Source organism: Rhinatrema bivittatum, chromosome 8 (genome assembly GCF_901001135.1).
Source record: "Rhinatrema bivittatum chromosome 8, aRhiBiv1.1, whole genome shotgun sequence".
NCBI classification, from domain to species: domain Eukaryota; kingdom Metazoa; phylum Chordata; class Amphibia; order Gymnophiona; family Rhinatrematidae; genus Rhinatrema; species Rhinatrema bivittatum.
This window is the reverse complement of record NC_042622.1, coordinates 91,459,609-91,480,293: the sequence shown is the minus strand read 5'-3', so window position 1 is coordinate 91,480,293 and position 20,685 is coordinate 91,459,609. Positions and strand designations below refer to the sequence as shown.

Below are 20,685 nucleotides of genomic sequence, written 5' to 3'. Positions count from 1 at the left end.
ATGACATTTTCCGTTTTATTCATCATTCCTTTTCTAATAATTCCCAACATTCTGTTTGCTTTTTTGACTGCCGCAGCACACTGAACCGACGATTTCAATGTGTTATCCACTATGACACCTAGATCTCTTTCTTGGGTTGTAGCACCTAATATGGAACCCAACATCGTGTAATTATAGCATGGGTTCTTTTTCCCTATATGCATCACCTTGCACTTTTCCACATTAAATTTCATCTGCCATTTGGATGCCCAATTTTCCAGTCTCACAAGGTCTTCCTGCAATTTATCACAATCTGCTTGTGATTTAACTACTCTGCACAATTTTGTGTCATCTGCAAATTTGATTATCTCACTCGTCGTATTTCTTTCCAGATCATTTATAAATATATTGAACAGTAAGGGTCCCAATACAGATCCCTGAGGCACTCCACTGTCCACTCCCTTCCACTGAGAAAATTGCCCATTTAATCCTACTCTCTGTTTCCTGTCTTTTAGCCAGTTTGCAATCCACGAAAGGACATCGCCACCTATCCCATGACTTTTTACTTTTCCTAGAAGCCTCTCATGAGGAACTTTGTCAAACGCCTTCTGAAAATCCAAGTATACTATATCTACCGGTTCACCTTTATCCACATGTTTATTAACTCCTTCAAAAAGTGAAGCAGATTTGTGAGGCAAGACTTGCCCTGGGTAAAGCCATGCTGACTTTGTTCCATTAAACCATGTCTTTCTATATGTTCTGTGATTTTGATGTTTAGAACACTTTCCACTATTTTTCCTGGCACTGAAGTCAGGCTAACCGGTCTGTAGTTTCCCGGATCGCCCCTGGAGCCCTTTTTAAATATTGGGGTTACATTTGCTATCCTCCAGTCTTCAGGTACAATGGATGATTTTAATGATAAGTTACAAATTTTTACTAATAGGTCTGAAATTTCATTTTTTAGTTCCTTCAGAACTCTGGGGTGTATACCATCCGGTCCAGGTGATTTACTACTCTTCAGTTTGTCAATCAGGCCTACCACATCTTCTAGGTTCACCGTGATTTGATTCAGTCCATCTGAATCATTACCCATGAAAACCTTCTCCATTACGGGTACCTCCCCAACATCTTCCCAGTCTTTTGCATCGAGTGTCACATGTATGATTTTTTACCCACCGGTGAGAAGTTGTACATGTGCACGCGATGCAAAGAGCTCCTGGCTCTCAGAGAACGAGTCCGATCTAGAGTGGCATACTGAGGGTCTCTGCTGGTGGGGAGGCATCATGAAGATCAGATAAGGCTGCATAGCAGGCAGAATCCTAACAAGTTCCTCCTGGCCAGCCTTCATTTGGCTTTAAGGCCACACATTTGGCGTGCCAGTAACTTGCTGGCTCCCAGGTACTATATTGTGAAAACAACCACCTAAAACCATCAGGAAAAAACTCTGAAATGCTAGCTCGGTGGTGGCCTTAAAGGGCAGGCTTCACTTTGTGATGTGTCCTTGTAAGGACAGTTACACATCATGTGTTTTTAGGACCTCTCCGTGGCTAAAGACAGTGAAAATATTCTTAGGCCAATTTAAGTCCAGAAAGGATCGATCTGCACTGGAAGTAATAATGTGATAAATTGCCCTTGACTTGGCTGAAAATGCCAGGCATAGGAAGAAAATAAATAGGTAAAAATATCTTTTAAAGATTTGATTGCCAGTCAAAGGAGGAAAAATCAGTCTTGCAGGACTTGGGTGGTGGCTTGCTTTGTTACATTAATGGATCAGTGCTCAGTAACAAGGTTACAGGCAGACTCACTGCCGTGTTTAATTACCCCATTGTCATTCTGAGGCTGGTACAATATCTGCCCTGCCAGAGTCTCATATCACATATCCTCAGATAGCCCAGAGACAGGCTCAGGAACTTTTCATTCCTCTGTCCTCTGAGACGGTGGTGAGGTAGAAACCGTAGGCTCAGTTATGTATTGTGCTGGAGCTTGGGGCATTCTCTCATCATGTGAAGGTTACGTTTCTGGATTAAAGCTTCCCCTTTGCAGTTTGTAGATTCTGGCCACTAATAGCAAGCAATGAGATTAATGGCGCTAGCTTTTCACCTCTGTCTTCTAGGTGAACGTGGGTTTGGTCCATGCTAGGAAGTGCAGAACAAAAAATGTTGTTTAGTTTTGATTGTCGTTTCATTTTACCTTTTTCGTTTTTTAAAGTGTCATTTCATTTTTTTTTTGTTTTGTTTTTGGAAAGTAATGTGTGCTATTTGCAAATAGTGTGCACTATTTAGAACAAGAGCATGCTATTTGCAAACGGTGCAATACTTAAAACAAAAAGCAAAAAACCCAAGTAAGACCTCGAGGGTCACCAGAGACCCCCTGTCTAACTCCTCCCTGTCACCTCTAGAGGTGGCCAGAGTTCCCCAGAAAATAAATATTTGAGGAACCCCTCAGCCCCCATAAGAGTCCACTCTAACCCACCCTCCCCAGATTTACCAATAGTGCCCTGGTGGTCTAGTGGGGGCCTGGGAGTGACCCCTCTGTTCCCGGACTCGGTTTCTACCATCTTCCAAAATGGCTCATGGCCCTTTGACCCCATCATGTTATAGTCCCTATAACATGATGGGGTCCGAGTCCGGGAACAGAGGGATCACTCCCAGGCCCCCACTAGACCACAGGGTGATTTTGGTAAGTTGGGGGGGGGGGGGGCAGGAGGGTGGGCTAGGGTGGGCTCTGGAGGTGCTGGCAGCTGGGGGTTTATTTTTTTAAAAAACAGGGAGGGATGGGGCAGGCCATGTGAACAGGAGCTTTTTCCCCTAATATAATCTTTCTGGGGGAACTTCAGCTGCCTCCAGGGGCGTCTGTCGTTTCATACAAATGCACATCCCTACTAGGCAGTGGGCAGCATGCATTTCTGCATGGTGGTTGCTGAGCTTCAGTTATCCCAAACGATTCAGCTGACCTGAACCTGTTACTCTAAAACTGGAACTCATGGGATGTTGGGAAAATGTTACTCTAGCCACACCTGCTTATGCCAGCAAATGTATTCAACTGATTGCTTTTGTATACTGAGTCAGCCAACCAGGGTTTTATTTTGGCACTGGAGCAGTAAACCAATTGCTTCTGGTCTGTCTTTCAAAGGATGCCACAATAGGGCCAAACATTATTGGCCATTTTAATGCACTGCAAAGAAAAAAGCAAGGCAAGGCAGTCCCCCAGCACGAAGGACAATAGAGGTATGGGACTGTCCTAGGAGTAAGGAGAGAGAAGGGCACACTGTGCAGCATAGCGCAATTAAATTTAATTACATTTCATATTTATTAGCTGCTGATACGGAAGCCTGCAGCGGCTTACAATAAAGCATTCATAATAAAATCTTTAAAACACTACATGGACAAACAGGACCCAGCCAGGAGATCCAAAAGCACATCTATTTTAACAGTCAAAGTAGATTCAAGCTTCACAACAGTGGACCTCAAAGTCTCCAGAACGATCTTAGGTGGTTTACTTGGAGTAGGATGCACAGCGGACCCAAGGATTTTTAATGGAGGAACCTCCACAACCCTTCATCAGGGGAACTTCCCACAGCACCTTCTACTACCGCAGCAAAGACGACAAAGGCCTCATCCAGACTGGGAGCATTTCCAAGCTCATCAGACCCTGCAACCAGTGCCTTGGTGAGAGGAAAAAAGGGGCGTCTGTAGTCAGCTGTGACATCAAGGGCGCAGCAGTAGAGTTAGATGAGAAACTCTCACTGCTCCTTTCCTCTTTTTGCCCATTCAATGATCCAAAATTTATCTTAGGGGCCTGCCCCTTTGGCAGGCAGCTTCGGCTGGGCACCGCGGGATGCGGCTCTTATGCAGATGGGAGGCAGCTTCTGTTGATGTCAGCCATGAGGCCTGCAGAGCTCCAGCACATGAAAGAGTTGTGATCTCCCAGCTGGGTAGTCAGCCTCTTCTCCACCGTCCCCACTTCAGATTTGTGCACACTGTTCTTTGAAACCCCATTCATTTTGGACCCCTGTGAGCATGCACACGTGCGCCGCTTACCGGGCATGCATGGCACTGCCCCAGAAGCAATGTCTAGCCTGAAGGAAAAAAAAGTACATCTGGTCAAGAAAGACTGCACTTAAACAGCAAGTGGATAAAAACAAAAAACAGTAAAAAAACAAACCAAAAAAAACCACAACCCAAAATTCAAGCATTAGGCACTCCATGTTCAAAAGAAAACAAATGTATTCCATTCCTTACCAATTTCAGTGTTTCGATTCCAGATTGAAATACTGGAGCCGCTATGGAACAGATTGCATTTCTTTTGAATGTGGAAAGTCTGGTGTTTGAACCTTTTGGCATAGTGTTGCATTGCCATGGCCCAGAATTACAAAAAATGTTGTACGTGGTCCACTGGTCTGTTATGGGGATGGCACATTATAGCCAGTAATGCCTCCCTCATCTGTGGATTTGGCCGCCATAGACTGGGCAAATCATGGAAGTAGATGGGTATGCAACAGGAACGTTGACGATGTCAGCAGAAAAGGACCATTTGGTCCACCCAGTCTGCAGGCTAGAAAAAGCCGAAATATGTGTATTACAATAAAAAAAAAAGCAGAGTCCAGAGTATGTATTTGTGGAACAAACAAACAGGTGTGTTTTTCTTGAAGGTGTCTTTCATATTTGTTTAGCTTTGTAAGTTTGACTTTCCAATGTACAGACAGCACTATAGTGAACAGCACTATAGCTGCAGCACATGGCCCTACGTATGATCCTTTGGAAATCAAGAAAAGTATAAATGTACGGTAAGTCACTAGCCAAACAACATGATAATAAATAAACTTCTCTCCTGGCTCCAAGTATCCAGATCTGACCCAGACTTAAGTGCCACATGAGTTTCAGTCTGAAACTCATAACGGCAGTAAATTCACCCTAATGGCCATTAGAGCTGAACTAGACAGCATTGTATTGGCAGGGCCTGCTATTATGGCACTCAGATTTGTCCTCAGTGGCACAAACAGAGTAAGCAGTCAGGCCTGCCTGTGATCCATTCTTCTGGGAGACCTACCTTTTTTATACAGTGGCAGGTCTGGATTTTGTTTTTCCCTCTCTGTCAGAATTGTGTCTGGCTGTCCTTATCAGCAGAGAATGTGTGCTCTGCTGCCAGTCTGTGCTCTTCCTCTGGATAACAGCCATGAGGAGGGGAACCAATTGAATATCATACAGGGATTAGTGCTTACACAAATTCTTGGTTTTTCTGGTTTTCAGATGGCAAAGAAGGGGCATTGTGTAGCATTTATTGATGGGAGATAAGGTTTGCGAGGTATTGTATATAAAATTTCCTGAATCCTCTTACTTGTCTTGCATGTGACTTGACTAGACTGTAAGCTCCACAGAGTAGGGACTGTCTCTTATGTGTATATGCACACCTCTTTGTGTGTCTAGTAGCATTCAAGAAAGAAGTGGTTATAGTAGTAATGCCTAGAGATGAGCACCTGTGCCTCAGTTGTTAAAGGCCTGGGGCGAGGGATGGTCATCAGCCTACGCCAACCTCTGTGCTGCCACTGCAGTTGTTTGGGAAATGATTTTAATCCTAAATAGGGACGCAGTCCTCTAGGTTAGAGTTGCAGGTGGATGTGCTTTCTGGCAGTATAACAGTAGCACTTCTGTGGCCTGTCTTTCCGCAAAGCTGTACTCACACTAATGTGTTCTTCACGTGATCACTTGACTGATACATCTGTGTTGTACTGGAATGAGCCTGTCGGGGAGGTACAAGAAAGTGCGGATTCTGTTTTCAGTCAGGCATGAACATTTTTATTTGCCCTACCCCCACAAAAAAAAAAAAAGATTAAAATCTCTATAAGAATGTCTTGTAAGATTTGTAGGCAGTTGTGCTTGTGTGTGCGTGCAAAGGGCTGCAGTTGTGCTGCTATGGCTGACCTTGGGAAACCTTGCTCACTTAACGTTCCCATCCTCCGCTAGCCTGACAGCTCCCTCCCTGATCCTTGGGAAGCCCGAAGAATCCGATTTTTCAGGCAGGATTAAATGCTAACTCTGTAGATTTTCTTAGATTCCCCTACCTGTGTTGGTTGTGCGGAAAAGGAGAGAGGAGGGGGAATGGGGTGCAGAGCACTGACTTGAGTGGGAGGGTGAGGGGGCACAGCGTAGCGAGCCTACCAGGCCTTTGTTCTTCTGGCGCACAGCACCTGTGCACCGCCAGTAATTTTCTTGGCTTTTTAATCACATCATAACACAATGAGTTCTGCCAAAAGTAGAGCCCCCAACTCTACCCCTTGTTGTTAACCCATTTTAAGAATCGCTTTTATTTTTCTGACATTATATTGAAAGAGAAGAAAGATTTTTTTTTTTTTTTAAAAATCTCTTATCTGAAAGTCTGCAGCACGCAGTGCATCAGCAGCTGTTGAAACTTGCTGTAAACCTGAAGTACAGCAGCAGCTGTCGGAAAAATATTGGCTGAGCTTGTTCTGTTTCTCCACAGCAAATTTAAATCTGGTTTGGTTTGCTTTGAGCAGGTTTTTTTGTTATACCTCTGGTGAAACTGTTTGCCCCAGCTCTGTGCCTGCTCCGCTGAACGTGCAGAGTCCGGGCCAGGGTCACCCAGCACATGCTTGAAGGGAAAGAAAACGTAGGCACCCAAAATGAAAGTTAACATAAGCCAGCTGAAGAGCTATAACCTAAAATATTTTGCAAAAAGTGGCCAGGCATATGGCTAAAAGTTTCTGTAATAGTTGCACCTTTAGGGGTTAACTTTTCAAAACCTTAGGCACCTTTTACCTGGTTAAAGAATAGAAGTAACCTGCTTAAATCAGTGCAGGGTGTATCCTAACATTAGCTTCTCTGAACCTTGCCATGGACATGCAAGTAAAGGATTAGTTTGATATTTAACTTATAACCGCCAGATTGAAAGAATCTGATGACATCCATGCCCTGAAGAACTTACGGTCCGAGAGAAGATGTGAGTGGCCCACTTGGGGATGGAGAGAGGGGTTGTAGAGAGAGGTTGTGGTAGTAAGAGGGAGTGGCAGAGGGGATTGATGAGCTTAGACCCTTCTATAGGGCACGCTGATCAGGGGACATTTTCCTCTTTCTGTAACAGATTTGTGTAATCCTCTGTGCAGTCATGTTATTATTAGGAAAGTTTTATTAAAGTCCCCCATCCTATAAACAGCTGGAGAACTTCTCCCTGTCAGCAGGTCATTCTCTGTGCCTTGCTTGTGTCACTCTTCCAGAAGGGTGGGGAGAGCTGAGACTTACAATAACAAACAACCATTTTTTTCCCCTAACTTTGATGTCAGAATCAGCTTTCAGCTTTCACAAATAAAGGCTGTAGTAAGAATTCTGAAATGTTAACTTTCTGCGTGAGGTACACAGGAACTTCTAAGCACATTTACACAAAAAAAGCTGGCTTAGTTGTAGGTCAAGGTTGCCTTAATAAAAATGTATTTCTTTGGCAGGTGAATCGGTGCTAAGGCCAGTTAATTGCTTTCGGGAATTAAGTTTCATTAAATATTGGTGCTGTTATCTTGAAAAGCAGATCCTTGCTATAATCTGCTCATAATCCTACCATGGTCAGGCTGTGTATCATGCAGGGGGTAGTTCTTTGTTTCAGTGTATTTTGATTGCATTGAAAACTGTCTGTATACAATCTGCGACCGAGCATTAACCTTGAAAGTCTGCGAGAAAAGCTGTAAGATTTTGCTTGGTAGACCACTTAAATTCATAGCCCAGATCCAAAGAAATTAGGCGTAATACCAAACGTAAACAGTTTTCTTGCAATAAGAGCTGGATCTTTATGTTTTGCATGGAATGGGTGCTGTGCTTTCATCTGTTCCATATAAACACCATCAATAAGGGGTAGTGAGAAACCATTTCCCCATTAGGCTCTGCCAGGTGCTTCCAGGAGACCTGGACTGGCCACTCTTGGAGACAGGATACCGGGCTCACTGGACCATTGGGCTGACTCAGCATGGCATGTCTTTTGGTCTAATCCTGTTGCCTTTTACCTGTCGCCAAAAGCTGTAAAAGCAGCATCCAGATGTCAGGGGTGTGATGGATTTGAGCAGTGGTAGAGTACATAAAACACTTTTAAGGAAGGTAGGCATAATTGTTACAACTAGGTAAGCACTAAAAATAAAGGCTGAAAGTCACAGTAGTTAGAGTCTGAGGCATCTGGAATGAATACTGGATGTACTGAATCCAAGCCCCAGTGACCATGCTGGTTCCTCCAGTGGTCCCATATTCTGCCACAGGCGCCTGCATTCTCTCTTACTGTCTGACTAGGTTTTCCTCTATTTTGAAGAGTTCTCTGTTCCCTTTGGAACTTCCCCAGCTCTTCTGCAGGTTCCTTAGTATGGAATTAGATTTTCATAAAGCCAAATTACTGGTGTAGCAGCAGAAAAAGTCTAGTCCTTTTTATCTCTCAGAATTACCTACACTGTTATCAGGGTGCCCAAGGTACTTGAGTATGGGTTGTGTCTGTGTAATAAGGTAGGACAGGACTGGTTCTAGCTCTTCAGACTCTGTCATCCTGGGTCACACAATGAGATGGTTTAACTGAAAGGATACATATCAAACCACAAGAACCACAGCAGATAATTCTTCTAGGATCCCCTGAGTACATAAAGACATGTCAGTGAGATAAAGTTTACTGATGGATTTGTCTTCTCTGTATTTACATTCTTGGGTAGATCACTAGTCAAAGCTTCTGCTTTAATGTTCTGTTAATCTTTGGAGCTGGATCTGGCACCTTTGCTCTTTCTTTTCCTTCCCAATAGTTCTCGGAGCATCTCAACGTATATACAGTACCTGTGGCCCAGGATTTGGTGATGTTATGCATTTTACGAGGCTTCCTCTGATGTCCATGGATGTGGACTGAAAGATGCACGCATTGGTACTTACACCTTGAGAAGGAGTCTGGACAAAAGCAGTTGATATGTAGGAACAGTTTAGGGGATTAAGGAGTAGAGATGTGCATTGTTTATTTTAATCGGTTCAGGCTTTGTTTTCGGGGCCCTGCAGGAAATTTTGTTTTTCCCGCGGTTCATTTTTTTTTTTTTTTTTTTTTTTTTTACGTGGGTCCCGATTTTCGTGTTAGTGTGTGCTAACATTTTAAAGTTCGTTTTTCAGCGCCCCAGAACCATGACGAATTAGACAATTTCATTGACATTCCTTAGCTGCAGCATTCTGCAGTCCATAATGTTGCGAAGGTAGAAGCTGGCAATGCAGCATATATATAGCATTGCAATCATCTAAGCCAGCAGGAACCATGGCCTGAAGAACGGAGCAATAAAAAAGGGTCTACTTCTTATTTTTCTACCGTAGAACACAGATTTGCCACAAATTGAAAGCATGGCTGCTAAAATTTTGAATTACAAACCAACCAATCAGAAAGCAACTGTACCTTGACTCCAGAGGATAAAAAGTTACATGATTAAGAATTGCTGTCTGGTTGACTGACATTTGCTGACTAAATCGATATCAGTAGAACAGAAGCGTTTAATATTTTTTTAGAATTGTAAGATGCTTACACTGATCAAGAGGCAAAGGGGCAGATTTTAAAAGTCTACGCGTGTAAATCCAGGCGGATTTATGCGCGTAGGGGGGTTACGCGCGCCGGCCCTATTTTCAAAAAAAGCCCCAGGATGCGTGTAAGTCCCGGGGCTTGAAAAAATGGGTGGTCTGGGGACGGGGCGGTCCAGCAGTGGGGCAGGGGCGTGGCCAGAGGCCTCTCCACTGCCGCTGGGCTGGGGGATCGCGCGCCGGCACCTGGCCGGCATGTGTAAGTTACACCTGCCTCTTCGGAAATAAAGGTACCAGAGGTTTTTTTTTTCGGGCTGGGAGGCGGAACAGGTAGGGGAAGGGAGGGGAAGGTGGGGGGAGAAGGAAAGTTCCCTCCGAAGCCGCTCCAATTTCAGAGCGGCCTCGTAGGGAACGGGGAAAGCCAGCTGGTCTCCCCAAGGGCTCGGCGCGTGCAAGGTGCATTAATGTGCACCCTTTTGTGCGCGCCGACCCCTGATTTTATAACATGCGCGCGGCTGCACGCGCATGTTATAAAATCGGGTAGCGTGCACAAATGTAGGCCGTGCGCATAGGTTTAAAAATCCGGCCCTTAGTACTTACCGCTGCTGGGAGCATCCAGTTTGTGCTGCAGCCAGGAGCATTCGAGGATGTCCGCAAGCCTCTTATTCCTCGCTGTTGGTGAACCAGCAAATGGATTCTCCCAGCAGCAGCAAGGCGCCCTCTTCCAGATAACCTCACGCAGATCTAAAATTTATCTAGCTGGGAGGGTTCTTTTTCACCAGATTGGAAGCCACCGTGAAACTGGAGGAATAAATGGTATTTTTGCCTCAGGCAGGTGGTATATTTCCATTGGACCAGCTTAAATCACATTTGCTCTCATCTGGGTCCTGGAATGTGACATCAAATCATTTAAAGTTATACTGAGAGCTTAGACTTGGGCTGCAGTCCACTCTCATAATTTTGAGAAAATCCCAAACATATCTACAACTTTCTAATTCATTAGTTTTTAGGGACATTTTCAGAAGCTTTCATTGTGGACTAGTTGTTTAAAAAAAAAAAATGTGGTCAATAAAAATCACCAGAAGAAGACAACATCCCCCTAAAAAAAATCAATGTATCTGGAGTCCAGCCGCATCCTTGTCTAGTAGCAGAGAGAGGAAGCTGGGAAAGGCAAGCCTCGGGAATCAGCCCTGGTAAACCTCATTACTCATGTGAGAACAGAAAAAAGGAAAGACTGCAATGTGGCCAGCAGCCATCTGGTGCGTTCCTCTACCTCAGGCCATTAGCTGACCTGAGGAAGAACTCTCCTGACACCAAAAGTAATTGCCAGGGGAGCCATCACCCATGATCTGGCAGATCACATGACTGCCCCAGCTGGAAGGATGCACTTGCAGGATTGATTTGCTCTTTAACTCCTTGGTGGCTGCACAACATTTGGCTTTTAGCTCCAGTGTGCACAGAATTTTGCTGGGGGGGGGGCTGTATTCCCTCTCCTGTCTCCATCATATGCTGCTTCCCACCTCCATACTACATTAAAACATTATATACACATAATAATTTTATGTTTAAATGTGTTTATTGAGAGTTTAATATATACACAGCAATAATGCTTGACGTGCTGGTTGTTTCTTCCATGCAACAGAAATGAACAATGAAATAAACAATGTGTAATTAAATATATAACCCCTTCCCTACACATAATTTCAAATAAAAAAATATTCTAAAAAATGACACTGACATTTCCAGACTGAAAATAGCATTTCTTTTCTACCTTTCTTTGCTTTATTTTTCCACATCATACTTTTGTCACTCTCTTCCTCTCTCTTCTGCTTCCTTTCCTCATTTCTATGGCCTTCCCTTCTGCATGCCTCTCCTCCCTTCTCCAGCTCCTTCTGTCTTTTTCAAATCTGTCTCTCTCTTTTGTGCCATTTCCCTCTTTCTACTCTTTTCTTCCTCCATTTCTTTCATTCCCAGTCTCAGCCCTCCCATCCCCATCTCCCTCTTTCTGCCCTTCCCAGTCACACCCTTCTGTCTCCTCTTTCCCTCTCTCTCTCTCTCTGTCACCTCTTCTTTTGGTCTCCAGCCATCCCAGCCCTCAGCCTTCCCATCCCCCTCCCCCTCCCCTCACCTCTCGCAGGCCGGTGTTCCTCTTTGATTTCATTCCAGCATCTTTCTGCCCTTCTCCTCTTGCGGCTTTCTTCTCGCTCCTCTTTCATCCACATAGTCCTTTGCCCATCTCCAACTCTTACCCTTCCTTTCATCCCCGTGTCTTTCTTATCCTTTTCCTTTTGAACTAGGCAGGGCGCTAGTTTTAATCCTAACGTGAGGTCGGAGGAGCCCTGGGTGGTTCAGTTAACCACAAGGCTGCTGGAGTCATTTGGCAGTCAGCAGAGGCTGCAGGCAGTGAGGAACCGCACTCCGGCCAGCCAGGGAAGGGAGGAAGAAAGGCACCGGGGTGCAGGTCAGGTGGGATGTGCACAGACCCCAGGGGAGGCTGCGCGTTACGCACGGTGTGAAGGGAACATTGTTTAAGCTCATTTGGGGAACTTTTTGAGATTTGGAAGAAGATCAGTTCCCATCCCCTGTGCCCATGTCTTGCTTCACACAGGGTTTTGACTGCTGGGAAGATGTTTGTGCAGTTTTAATGAACTGTCTTCTGTGCCTCTGGTCTCAGAAATATGAGGAGGAAGGGGGACTTGTCTCTTTTGTCTTGATGTCTGTCGGTTAATCCTTTAGGATCTAAACTCTTCTGAAGACTTTTAATGTCAGACTTACCCAGTGTTAGGCAGGTAATGGCTGCTCCAACCCATGATGTTGGCCACATTTTAGATTTAGTCCTAGGATCAGGTCAACTTCTTTTTTCTCATGGTTTATATTGGACGGGTGTGGACATAGTTCCTTACTCTGACCATAGGTTTTTCTTTCCTTTTAATGGGGTAAGGAAGAGTGGAGGCATGAACTTACCATACCCATCAAACCACACGCCTCTGCAAGACCCACCAGATCTGCATATAGAGATTCCCTCCAAGTTCCCCCCAAAAAATCCGTTTTTCACAACTCTATTGAAAAACGGGCACTATCAATTGCTAGTCCGCATCACTGGAACTCCCTCCCGCCAGGTCTCCGCCAGGAACATTGCCATATCACGTTCAGAAAAAAATTAAAAACTTGGCTGTTCGCCCAAGCTTACCCCTGAAAAAGCCTCGGGGTCATCCACACAGTCTCTTACCCCACGGATGCGTCCATTTCCGCAACTCATTCAATGGAATGCGCTCCCACCAGACATTCGGCTTGAGTTCTGCCACTCTTCATTCAAAAAAAAACTTAAAACCTGGCTCTTTAGCCAAGCTTTTCCAGGACCATGATCATCATTTTTTCCCCTCCAACCAGCAAGAACATATCTTCTTCACAAACCCCCATTTTCCATACCACTACCTACTTCGGTATCTAATCTCTTGCTGCAGGACACTTGAGACTTTCTCACTTATACGTTATAATTTTTATGCTCAATAAGACCTGTCAACTTAATTGTTTAAGTCTTTTTTTTTTTTTTTTTTTTTCTCCTTTATCTTTTGGTCATCAATGTTACAACGTTATTGTTAAATTTTGAACTTATGTACACTGTTCCAAGTTTCATAACCTTGTTCTATGTAATGCCTTTTGGCAATTTTCATGTTCTGTTTCAATGTAAACCGATGTGATCTTTATTTCATATAGGAACACCGGTATATAAAAATCTAAAAAAATAAAAAAATAATAACTCAAAGGAACTGTTGTCCGACCAATTGCACTATCTTATAATTTGCTAAACTTCATATATACTATGTAAATTTGTACATAATTCTTATCCTGTAAGCACCCTCTCCTCCTTTTGCCCTTCTCTCCAGTTAGAATTTGTTTAACCTATCTTTTCTCTAACAGCCCTAGTTCCACATTCCCTGTTATAATGTAACTTTTTGTTTTTGTTTTTGTTTGCTCTGTTAACTGGTTCCCCCTAGTTTACTGTAAACCGGTACGATAAGACCTGGTCTTGAGCATCGGTATATTAAAAGAATTTAAATAAATAAATAAATAATAAATAAAAATAAATGAAAGGAGAAGAAGGGATATTTGGGGCAGCAGAGGGTAGATGTGGCAGTTTGTAACTCCTGTTTAGAGGAACAGGTATTAGATAAGCTGGAGGGGAGTTTGGAAGATCAACTTCTGGCTTGGAATAGCAAAGTTTCCTCTGTACTGGATGTAATAGCACCTAAGAAATGGATTACAACAAATTCTCAACCTATAGTATTAAGTGGTTTGATGTGGGTTTGTGTAAAGAGTGTAGTAAAGTTAGGGATTTGGAGAGAAGGTGGAAGAGGATTAGATTTGTTGAATCGTTTAGGGACTGGAGGAGATCTGTTAAATCACTATAGAAGGCTGGTAGTGTCTAAGAAAAGGGAGGCTTTTTCAGGCTGTAGAAAATCAGCAAATAATACTATTAGGGAACTTTTTCATGGTGCAAATAGGCTTTTGGGTAAGCAGAAAAGGGAGTTGTCTGTCAGTATGCCCTCTTGTACAGATTTTGCAGACAATTTTTGGAATAAAGTAGGTGTTCTGCAGAAAATATTGGATGATAGTCTAATTGAATCAGGGATCCTGAATGGAAATCTTGGTCACGATAGATTGAGAGAGTTTTCTATAATTAGGCTGAAGATTTTGTTGAAAGATATGCATCCATCAGGTAATCCAGTGGACCCATGTCCCCCAGATTTAGTTAAGTCTTTGGATCAGAGTGGGATAGAATGGTTAGTAGATATGGTTAACATCTCATTGCAAGAGGGGTATTATCCTAGGAGCCTTAAATCACAACTTGTGAGAATTATCATTCTATAGCCCTTTTGTCGTTTATGTCTAAAATCTTTGCGAAGATAGTAGTTTCATAGGTTTCAAATTTTGGGGGAAAAAAGGGGGTTTAGCAGATTTCCAGTCTGGCTTTAGACTAGGGCACAATACTGAGGGGGTGTTAGTGTTCTTAATGGATGATGTGTTGAGACAATTAGATGTGGGAAATTCTGTTTTCTTGATATTGCTAGACCTCTCCTGTGATTTTGATTTGATAGATTTTGATATTTTGCTTGATAGATGTCAGCAATTGCATTTAGGGGGCAAATTGTTGGACCGGATCCGCTCTTTCTTAAATGATCGTGTTTAGTCGATTGAGGTTGAAGAGGAATGCTCCTTAGAGGAAATGGTGACGATGGGGGTGCCACAAAGTTCATGTTTATCACCCCAGCTGTTCAATATCTTCATGCAATCATTGATGGGTTTGTTTTAGGTACTGGATATCAGAGGCAATGTATCCCCCTCCAGGGGATCAAGGCCTGGAGGAAGCGGTTTGTCATTTAAATGTTTGGATAGGATTTCAGGTGGGCTAAAGTTTAGGGCCTCATCTTCTAAAGTATCGCAGGCCTGCGATACTTTAGAAGATGAGAGGCGGGGGGCCGAAACGGGGGGAGGGCCTGCGCTAGCCGGCAGCGATTGCACTGTCGCGGTGCGATCGCTGCTGGTTTCGCACCCAATAGCGCCACCATAGGAGGTGTAGCTATTGGGAGCGAAAGCAGCCGCGAAAAGGCATTTACCGTTTCGCTGTCCGCGGCGTGGGTGCAGAGTTGGCCCCGGTGACGCCCCGACTCCTCCTCTTCCGGGGCCGACTCTGCCCCGACTCCATCCCCATCCTGGTATCGCACGCGATAAGGGACTTTTCGCGTGCGAAAGGTCCCTTATCGCGTGCGAGCGGCGTGGAAAATGAGGCCCTTAGTCATTTAGAGGTGACTTTTAAAAGCTGGACATGCGCGAAATGAGGAGATGTGCACGAATTTAACATAAGCACAAGTTCACCCTGTTTTACAAAGTGGGCAGATGCGTGCACAAGTGCCAATTCGTGCCCATCTCGTATCGTTAGAAAAAAGGGCGTGGTGTGGGTAAGGCATGGGCATTCCAAGGCAGCGCTAAGAGATGTGTGGGCAAGTACCCACACGACTGGGCGTACACCTAGGACAAGTGCTGTGGAACTTTACTTCTGCTATGGAGGAGGTGTAAGTTATAAAAAAAAAATACAGGCATCCATGAGGGGTTTGAGGTGTCTGCAGTAATTGGGTGGAATGAAGGCTGTATAACCTGGGGGTTTGGGAGGACCGAGGAGAACACTGGGCAAACTGGTGGACGAACTGGTGAAACTGGTCTTGGCCGGAAGCGCGGCTGTTTTAAAATACAGGTAGTTGCACGTCCCTAAGCTGACTTTCGCTGCTGAGCACACATACACGCGCTTAGGCTGTTTTATAACATGTGCGCATATATGTGTGCATGTTATAAAATGGCTGTTTCTCTGGGCGCACACACCAATGCACACATATGTATGTGTGCCCATGTGTCTGTCTGAAAGTTGCCATCCCAGAGTTAAATAAATCAAAAATGAAGATTTGGGGTATGGAGAATATCTTTAAGGAAGCTGTGGTGTGACAAATTAAGCCATCTCTGGGTGACTTAGAAATTCCTATTTTATTTAAAGTTACGTTTTCATTGGATGCTTTTGTCGATCAGACTTGTAAGAAGGCATGCTTTTATTTATTTTTTTGGACATTTTATATACCGTCGTTCCATATCAAGATCACAACGGTTTACAAAATAACATTCATAATTTTCAGACAGAGTTAACACATATAGAGTGAAATGCTCCATTACAAATTATTCTGCTAGCTAATACATATAACAAAACATATAACATATTACAGATCCATTTTAGCAATCAGTACATTGTAATTCATGTTTCATTGCATCTGTCCTACTTGCTTCCAGTCCAGAGAGTTCTCATTACTCTTAGTATTGAAATTACCTCGCTCTCTTCTTCACAGTTTATTCCTCATGTTTCAAATTTAACCCTCGTCCTTCTTGATACAGTCGTTCTCTTACAGTCAATTGATTTTAAGTAAGATTAAATGCATTTTTAAACAGCCATGGTATCAGATGTAACATCTCGGGTAGTGAATTCCAAAGCTTTAGACCCGTTATAGAAATTAAAGAGGATATATCAATTAAAACCTTATTTGGATGTTTCTGTAGTTCAAATTTTGATTCTTGCACCTGTTATTAGAGTGTTGGATTATTGTAACGCCCTTTTGGTAGGGTTGCCTAATACCCTGACAAGGAAATTACAACTCCTTCAAAATAGTGCTGCTAGAACGGTGTGTGGGAACTCTAGGCAGGAGAAGGTGCCCACATTGTTAATATATTCGCACTGGCTTCCAGTTGCAGTATGGGCTAAATTCAAATTGTTATCACTTACATTTCAGTATATGAGGGCGGATGGGCCAATAGCATAGCATAAGCCTGATCAGGCCCTTAGAGTTTCTCAAAGGGCTCAACTAGAGTTTTCATTTGGGCACAAGTTAAATCTGATAAGGGATTGAAGCAGATTTTCTCAGCAGTAGCACCTCAAGTCTGGAACTCCCTTCTGGATTTTATTAGGAGTGAGGTTAATTATTCCAAGTTTAGGAAGATGGTTAAAATATTTATTTTTTCATCTTAGTATGGAAAGTAAGGGTAGTGTATTGTGGCTGTAGTTTGATAGGGGAGGATGGTAGCAAGCAGTTTTTGTTTTGTTGGTGTTATATTGATTGTACCACTTTTATTGTATTTTGTACTAATTATTCAGTATACACATTTTAAAAATAAATATGCAGTTGAATTCCTTTTGACGGCTACAGCAGCCAACCCATGCCAAGAAGGAGTTCAAAAGTCAGAAACTGATATAAAATGCCCTAGGTCACCATTCATAGGACAGGAGACTTGAAATCCTGAAGGGCAACTGGTTGGCCGCCATTTTCCCAAATCCTACTAATAGCCCATGATCTGGGGTATTAAACTTTGCCTTATTCACTACACACAGAGGGATGAGAGTTAGACTGCACCTGCTGAATGGCACTTATAGAAGGCTATGTTCGCTGGGGGGAACAAGATGACCACTTACTGAGCGTTCCTGCAAGACGTCTCTCTCTATTTTCCTTACTGCTGTTTTTTCCTTGGTGTTTGTTATGCCTCACACGAATTGGAAAGCTAAACTGAGGGAGAGTACAACTAGCTCTCCCTCGCTGGAGAACAATCAACCGCGGATTGAAACTTTTTTTGCAGGAACGCCAAAAATAGTAATGGGAGCGCAAGCCGCTGCAGAGATAGGCGGGGAGCGAACGTCATCTCCGCTGGCAGAGGCCATCTCCTTAACCCCCAGAGCACCGAACACTCCAATACCTCCCTCCCAAGTCCTCTTGATGACACCTGAAGGCTCATCAACCCCCCATGAGGTAATTCAGGGGGATTTGAATTCTGAGTGAGAGGCACAAGAAGGAAGAGGAATTTTGCTTGAAACCATTGAAGGGGTGCGGCTTAGAGCTGCCTGTGTAGCAGGCCTTTCTAATGGACATTTGGGATCTGGTTCGATTTTTCCAACTTCGAGTTCGCACTCCTTAGATGTTGCAAGTGGAGAGCTTTTAGGGGGTACTAGTGAGCTGGGGGTGTTGTGAAGGCCGAGGAGATGTGGACCCTTTGTCCGAGGGGGAGTTGGCAGTACCTGAGGAAGCAAACTCCCACAGGTCCCCACCATCGGGAGGCGAGGCTGAACTGAAGCAAGGGCCGACTGGAGCTTCACCAATACCAGCCCTGTTCCCCCTGGGTTGAGCCCTTGGGTGCGTAGGGCCAGCTGGACTTAGGTGGGCCCTTGAGAAAATGGAAGGTTCGTCGAAGTTTAGTCTGGGATCAGAAGCCAGAGATTCGCCAATCACCAGTCTGAGGTCAGAAACCAGAGAGTCGCCAATCGTCAGTCTGAGGTCAGGAGCCAGTCAGTCAGTCCAGGAGCTGCAGAGGGAGTAACAGGTACAGGAATCAGAAAGGCAGGGGCAGGACTCGGAGAAGCAGGGGCAGGATTCGAAGAGACAGGAACCAGGAACAAGAGCGCCAAAGACACAGACAACTCACCGAAGCAAGCAGACTCGTTGCCAAGTCGAAGAACAGGAAGAGGAAGCCTCCATAAATACTTCCCTGAGCCTTGACGTCATCTGTGCAGCTGAAGATGATTTGGCGATGAGGGCCCTTTAACTGAATGCAGGGGGCGCAGCTGCGCGCCTAAGAGGAGGACGCCCGATGAGGCCGAGGGATGGTCCCTCCTTCGTGAAACGCAGCAGGAGCTCAGCAGGTGGGGCTGCCCGAAGGGAGGAGAGCAGGAGCCCGCATCAGGGACACCTCCCTGCCGCCGCTGAGGTGCCGGCGACGGTCCCGACACCGCAGAGGGAGGTAGGAGGGCCAGCTGCGGATGGCCGCGGCTGGGAGTTCTAACAGGTGGATGCTATTTCTACCAATCCTCCCCTTATGAAACCATCTGAGATCACTCTGGAATCGGTCTGGGATGCCTTGGTTACCTTAGAGGCCTCTATAACTTCACTAACAAAAGATTTTCTGGACACAAACAATCAGACGTGAATAAATGCTGTTTCTATAACTAAAATCGCGACTAACTTGGAAACTTTTGAATCCTGGATGTCTCTGATAGAAAAAGTTCAAAATACCTTGGTCCAACCGGAGCAAGTTCATGCAAAAAAGCTGGAGAATTTGGAAAATTCGTTTAGAAGCTTGAACTTAAGAGTTCTGAATTTTCCAATTATACGGATGATTTCACCTATTGAACTCTTTAAAAACTATATCACTCAAGCACTGCAGGTTCCTAAAGAGGTTTTGCCGATAATAACAAAGGCTTATTTTTTGCCATCTACTACTGAAGACAGAGAAGATGACGCTCAAGATCAAGATCAATAATTGTATATTACAACCATCTTGGAATTATCTCAATCTTTTGAAGTAAAAAAAAAGAGGTTCTCTTTTGGTGAATTTCGCCTTTCAATCCGATAGAAATAATATATTGAAATGTTACTTCCTTAACTGTTTATCTTTGTTCTACAGCCAAAAGATATGGATATATCTAGATCTTACTAGAAAAACCCAATTGCGTCGAAAGAAAATTTTAGCTATGCGCAATGAGGTGGTCTCTAAGGAGGTCATTTCTTATTATGTTACCCCTGTAAATGTTTCTTGAAATTTCAAAATGTGAGTTACATATTTTTTGAACCATCCCAGCTCTGTGCCTTTCTAGACTCGCACACTTAATTAGAATTATGGTATTCGGTGCAAATTAGAAATTGGTTATATCTCTCAGTTTTTCCTTTTAAAATTTGCTTTGGTATTTTCGCTTTATTTTCCCTTGTTCCTCCCTCTATTTCCTTCTAAGTAAAGAGGTATATACTACACTATGTGGCTGTGAAAGAAACAGTTGCCTAAATGTGTTTTGCTTTGCGTTATTTCTCTTTCTGTACAAGAATTCTTCTTGAATGTTTGTAAAATGCATGAAAAAAGAAAAAAAAAAAAGAAGGCTGTGGTCATGATAGCAGTATGAAGCTATGCACTAAAATGTGTTCCCTCTCCTAGAGAGCAATTTCTCAACATCAGGTGCAATCTCCAGTGCATGTCCAGGTTTCATTAGTTAAATTAAGCAATCAGCTCACATGAAATTCCAACATAGGCTAATAAAATAGAGAAACATAAGATATGCTATTCTGAGTCAGACCATCAGGCCCAGCATCATGTCTCCAACAGTAGCCAGTTGGGGTCACAAGTACTCACCAGATTCTAAAAAGTAGAGCTATTTCTTGTTGCTCACTCCGAAGAATAATTATTGGCTTTCTCTAGTCTACCTGACTAATAATTGCTTGTATAATTTTTCATCAGGAATATGTTCAAAACTCTTTTAAACCCAGCTATCCTAGTTGCCTTGACCACACCCTCCAATAACAGATTCCGCAGAATGGTTGTGTATTAAGTGAAAAAGTACTTTCTATGATTTGTTTTAAATCTGCTGGCTGTTAGTTTCATGGCGTGTCCTTTGTTTTAGTATTATTTGAAAGGGTAAATAGTTGTCCTCTATTTATCTGTATCACGTCATTCATAATTTTAGAAATGTCCTTCATGTCTTCTCCGGTATCTCTTTTCCAAGACGAAGAGCCCTAACCTGTTATAGTATTTCTTCATAAGGAAGTGGTGCCATCCTCTTTACCATTTTTGTTTCCTCTTGCTGTCCTTTTTCTAATTCCATTCTCTCTTTTCTGAG

General features: G+C 43.6%; 1 protein-coding gene across 3 annotated transcripts in view; it reads left to right on the top strand.

Moving 5' to 3' along the window:
- VAV2 (vav guanine nucleotide exchange factor 2) overlaps positions 1-20,685 on the top strand; it is a 332,307-nt gene that overhangs the window by 174,415 nt on the left and 137,207 nt on the right. The gene's annotated exons all lie outside the window — the stretch shown is intronic.